At 35.0% G+C, this 6,301-nt stretch overlaps 1 pseudogene; it reads left to right on the forward strand.

Moving 5' to 3' along the window:
- The first annotated feature begins 408 nt into the window (after positions 1-408).
- Positions 409-5,400, forward strand: LOC118526206 (glyceraldehyde-3-phosphate dehydrogenase pseudogene; annotated as a pseudogene).
- The last annotated feature ends 901 nt before the right edge of the window (positions 5,401-6,301 follow it).

Here is a 6,301-nt window from a genome sequence, read left to right on the forward strand (position 1 = left end):
ACAGTATCACTGACAAAAAAAAAAAAAAATAGATGGTTCTCCCCTAATCACAAAGACATGGGGATTTCTTTTTTTTTTTAGATTTGTTCATTTATTTGAGAGAGAGAGTGAAAGAGGGGAGCAGAGGGAGAGGGAGAGTGAGAATCTCAAGCAGACTCTCTGCTGAGCACAGAGCCCAACATGAGGCTCAATCTCACAACCCTGATATCATGATCTGAGCCAAAATCAAGTCGGACATTTAACCAAGTGAGCCACCCAGGTACCTCAAGACAGGGGGATTTCTAAAGATGTGACATATATCATTCAGTAATCACAATACACCTTCACACGTTGAAAGACTGGGTCCTTATAATCCACAGAAATTGCCAAGATGTTGTAATATGGCTTTCATTCAGATTTATCACAGCTATGAAGAAAAATAACACTAAAGATTTTGATAACCTAACTTCAAGTACAGTGGTAAGAGAAGATGCATTTAAAGGCTTTCTCTTAAAAAATGAAGCAATGAATAATGCCTAAAGATTTCAGTTATCTTTTGTAATCTGTTTTTCAAGTAGAAGGAAATAAAGTTGATAGTAATGATTATAAGATAATTTATCTCCTTTTAATTATTGATCTGTTGTTTCCAGTCCTTCAGGATCAACTGTATTATCAATCATGACTACCCTAAAATAAAAATATATCTTCAAACCAAAAAATAGTGGAATATATTTTTGTTGCACACAAAACATAGGAAAACATAAAACTACTATCTTTTCTGGTTTCTCAGAAAGGTTCCATTTTCAGCAACAAAACAGGCTGTGCCTAGAATGATCCTCCATCTGAAAACAACAAAAATAATGGTCAAATATTTTAGTGCATTTTAGGGTCTGACAAAAGATGAGGAATAGTTTTGCTAGGTATTAAAAAATATGGCATCCATGTATAGAATTATTGAATCACTGTATTTTATACCTGAAATTAATATAACTGTACATTAACTATACTGGAATTAAAATTTAAAAACTTAAAAGAATAGCTTCCCAGAAAGTTAAGTAGAACACTGAAGCTTTCTTCTTAATAATACTCACCAAATTGGGTGGAATTAAGCATTACTTTTTACATATTTAAAGGACATAGAGAACAGAAGACAAAGTCCAGGGCCTCTTCAGGTGTGGAATCAACCAAAAGGTCCTTATACAAATCCTGAACCCCCAATTTCTGAGGTAATTTAAAAATAATCTAGAAATAAATATGCCTTTTCAATAACCAAAAGGAATATATTGCCTGTCTTGAGACTTGGAGACGAATGATGGTGGAAAAAAGAGAGAATATAGAGGAGGAAAGCACCTTACACATAAAGAAGCAAGGATAAGAATTATGTTGACTTCTCTTCAGAAACTACAACGGAAGAAGAAAGTGGATTAAAATATTAAAGTGTTAAAAAACAAATCATCATTATCTATTTTTTGCTGAGTAATAAAATATCAAGATTCAGCTGTTTGTTCACCAAGAACATATCCTATTAGAATGTAAAACTCCAAATAAATCAACTGTAAAAAGATATTTATAATACAAACAAAAATTTTAATGAAAACAACTGACTGAGGATTAGATGATATTAAGAAATCATTATTAAATGTTTTTAGGTGTGAATAATGACATTGTGGTTATGTGAAATAAAAAAGAGAGACACATCTAAAAACAAACAAACAAAAAACACAATCAGGCTTCTGTGCCCTGTAAAAAGGATTCTTCGGGGTGCCTGGGTGGCTCAGTCGTTGAGCTTCTACCTTCGGCTCAGGTCATGATCCCAGAGTCCTGGGATCAAGCCCCATATCGGGCTCCCTGCTCAGCGGGAAGCCTGCTTCTCCCTCTCCCACTCCCCCAGCTTGTGTTCCCTCTCTCGCTGTCTCTCTCTCTGTCAAATAAATAAACAAAATCTTAAAAAAAAATGATTCTTCAAAAGTGAAAGAGTAATACTTTCTCAAACCCAAATTGAGGGAATTTGTTGCTACTAGATCTGCCTTGCAAGAAATGTTTTTAGAAGTTCTTCAGAAAGAAGAAAAATTATATAAATCAGAAACTCAGATCTACATGAAGAAAGGAAAAACATTAGGAGCATTAGGAATACATGAAGGTAAAATAGAACCTTTTATTTCTCTTATACTTAATCGATCTAACAGGTAACAGGGATATAGCTTATGGATAAGTGAAATGAATGACAACAATGCTATGAGGGACAGCAGGGAAGAAATGGGAATACTTGGTTATAAGCTACTTGTACTATCCATGTAATAGTAGACCACTATTTGAAAGTAGACTTGAATTAGTTGTAAATGTATGTTGCAAATGAGTGGACAACCACTAAAAAGTAAAACAGAAATGTAATTGATATGCTAAGAAAGTAGAAAAAAATGAAATCATGCAAAATACTCAAAACCAGGGAAGACAGAAAAAGCGTAGAAGACCAAAAAATAATAATCATAATAATAAAGAACAAGGGCAACTAATAGAAAACAATAACAAATGTGGTTGGTGTTAATACAACTTTATCAATAATCACTTTAAAAGTCAAGAGATTAAATATACCAGTTAAAGACAGAGACTGTCAAAATGGATCAAAAAACAAAAAACAAGACCCAACTATATGTTGCCTACAAAAAAGACACTTTAAATATAAAGACATATATAGATTAAAAGTAAAGGGATAGAGAAAAATATAACATGGCAATAGTAATCAAAAGAAAGCTAGAGTGGCTTTATTAATATCAGACAAAACAGACTTCAGAGCAAGGAAAGTTATTAGGGATAAAGAAGGGCATTACATAATGATAAAAGTTTAATTAACCAGGAAGACATAGCAATCCTTAATGTGTATGCAACTAACAACAGTGTCTAAATATGTATGCAAAAGCTGATAGAACTTCAAGGAGAAATAGATAAATCCACTATTACAGCTGGAGATTTCAACATTCCTCCACCAATAATTAATGATCCAGGAGCGCCTGGCTGGCTCAGTCAGTGGAGCATATGACTCATGATTATGGAGTTGTAAGTTTGAGCCCTACGCTGGGTGTAGAGATTACTTAAAAATAAAAATTAAAAAATGAACAGATCCAGCAGCCTGAAAATTTATAATGACATTGTTGAATTGAACAGTACCGACAGTTAACTGGATCTAACTGATATCTATTGAATACATTATCTAATAACAGCAGAATGCACATTCTTCTCAAATTCATACAGAATATTCACCAGGATAGACCATATTCTAGGACGTATAACACAACTTAACAAATTTAAAAGAAGAGAAGCCATACAAAATATGCTCTCAAGCTACAATGAAATTAAACCAGAAATCAATAACAAAAAGCTGAAAAAAAGACCAAATACAACACACTTCTAAATAACATGTGGTTCAAAGAAGTCTCATGAGAAATTAAAACATATTTTGACTGATGAATGGATAAAGAAGTTGTGGTATATATATATATATATAATGGAATATTACTCAGCCATAAAAAAGAATGAAATCTTGCCATTTGCAATGACATGGATGGAGCTAGAATATTTTATGCTAAGCAAAGAAGTCAGTCAGAGAAAAACAAATACCATATGATTTCACTCATGTGGAATTTAAGAAACAAAACAGAAGAGCATAAGGGGCGGGGAAGAGAGAGAAAGGCAAACCATAAAGCAGACTCTAAACTACAGAGAACAAACTGAGGGTTGCTGGAGGGGAGGTGGGCAAGGGGCTGGGCTAAATGGGTGACGGGTATTGGGTAGGGCACTTGTGATGAGCACTGGGTGTTATATGTAAGCAATAAGTCACTAAATTCTACTCTTGAAACTAATATTACACTATCTGTTAACTAACTGGATTTCAAATAAAAACTGGAACCTACAAAAAATATTTTAAACTAAATTAAAATTAAAATTATAAAATGTGTGGTATGCAGCAAAAGCAGTAATTAGAGGGAATTTATAGCATTGAATATTAGAGAATAAGGACCTAAAATCAATAATTTAAGCTTCCACTTTAGGAAATGAAAAAAAGTAGAATAAATTTTAAAATAGAAGAGCAAATTAAATACAAAATAAGCAGAAAAAATAATAAAAAGTAGAGCAAAATTCACTAAAATTTGAAAACAGGAAATCAGTAGAGAAAATCAGCAAATCCAAAAGCTGGTTCTTTGAAAAGGTCAATAAAATTGATGAATTTGTACTTAGCTTAACTAAGAAAAAAAAAAGAGCACACACAAATTTGCTAAAGTTAGAAATGAAAGAAGGACCATCACTACTGATCCCACAGACATTAAAAGAATAATAAAGGAATATTAAAGAAAACTCTACATTCACAAATTAGATAACTTAATTGAAATGGAACAATTCCTTGAAAGATTCAATTTACCAAAACTCACAAAAGAAGAAATAGACAATCTTAATAAGTCTGTATCTATTAAAAATTAAATCAATAATAATAACATGCCAAAACAGAAAGCAACAGGCTCAGATGGTGAATTCTACCAAGGCAAAATCTACCAAACATTTAAGGAGATTATACTAAACCTCTATAAGCTTTCCTAGAAAATAGAAGTTGAGGTGATACTTCCTAACTCATTCTGAGGTCAGCATTACTTTAATACCAGAATCAGACAAAGATATTACAAGAAAGGAAAACTATGACCAGTGTCTCTCATGAACGTAGATTAAAAAAATCCTCAAGAAAATATGAGCATTTTAGAGGGTCATCATCTCTGCCTCTTCTGCTGATGCTTGCATGTTTGTGATGGGTATGGACCATGAAAAGTATGACAACTCCCCAAGATTATCAGCAATGACTCCTGCACAACCAACTGCTTGGCCCCTCTGGCTGCTGTCATCCATGACAACTTTTGCATCATAGAGGGACTCATGACCACAGTCCATGCCATCACTGCCACCCAAAATGTTGTGGATGGCCCCTCTGGAAAGCTGTGGTGTGATGGCCAAGGGGCTGCCCACAACATTATCCCTGCTTCTACTGGTGCTGCCAAGGCTGTGAGCAAGGTTATTCCTGAGCTGAATGGGAAGCTCACTGGCATGGCCTCACATGTCCGCACCCCCAGTGTATCAGTCATAGATCCGACCTGCTGCATGGAGAAAGCTGCCAAATAAAATGACATAAAGAATGTGGTGAAGTAGGCATTAGAGGGCCCCCTCAAGGGCATCTTGGGCTACACTGAAGACCAAATTGTCTCCTGGGACTTTAACAGCAACACTCACTCTTCCACCTCTGATGCTGGGGCTGGCATTGCTCTCAATGACCATTTAGTCTGGCTCATTTCTTGGTATGACAATGAATCTGGCTACAGCAATCAGGTGATGGACACATGGCCTCCATGGAGTAAGAGCCCCCTGGACTACCAGCTCCAATGAAAGCACAAGAGGAAGACAGAATCCTTCAGTTACTGGAGACTCCTTGGTCCAACTCATCTCTCAACACACTGAGAATCTCCCAACATCAATACAATTTCAAACCCAGACCCCCTGTAGAAGGGGAAAAGTTTAGGGAGTCCTACCTTGTCATGTATGATCAATGAAGTAGACTGTACCCAGCCAAAAAAAGAAAAAGCATTTGATAAAATCCAACACCATTCATGATGGAAACTCTTAGCAAAGTAAGAGTCGAGAAGAACTTCCTCAACTTGATAAAGAACATCTACAAACAGCTTATGGCTGACATATTCCCTAATGGTAAGAAACTAGATGCTATTCCCCTAGAATCAGAAACAACGTAAGGATGTCCATCTCACTATTCAACATCATTCCTATTCAGCATCATACTGAAAGTCCTAGATAATGCAATATGGCAAGAAAAGGTATACAGATTGGGAAGGAAAAAATAAAACTGTCTTTGTTCACAGATGATATGATTGTCTCTGCTGAAAAACCCAAAGAATCAACCAAAAAAACTCCTAAGAAGCAACTATAACAAGTTTACAGGATACAAGGATAATTCACAAAAGTCAGTTGCCAGTTGAAAAATTGGAATTTGAAATTAAAAACAATAATGGGTTGCCTGGCTGGCTCAGTCAGAAGAGCATGCTACTCCTGGTCTCAGGGTCATGAGTTAAAACCCCATGTTGCAAATAGAACTTACTTAAAATAAAACGGTATCATTGTATATAGTGTTATGCACCTTAAAATACGTTAAGATGATATATCCCATGTTAAATGTTCTTACCAAAAACAAAGCAAAATATGAAAGAACACGGTGAAATTTTTGGAGGTAATGGATATGTTTAATACCTTGGTTGTGGTGATAGGTATCACAAAT

The sequence above is a fragment of the Halichoerus grypus genome, chromosome X (assembly GCF_964656455.1).
Source record: "Halichoerus grypus chromosome X, mHalGry1.hap1.1, whole genome shotgun sequence".
Lineage (NCBI taxonomy): Eukaryota > Metazoa > Chordata > Mammalia > Carnivora > Phocidae > Halichoerus > Halichoerus grypus.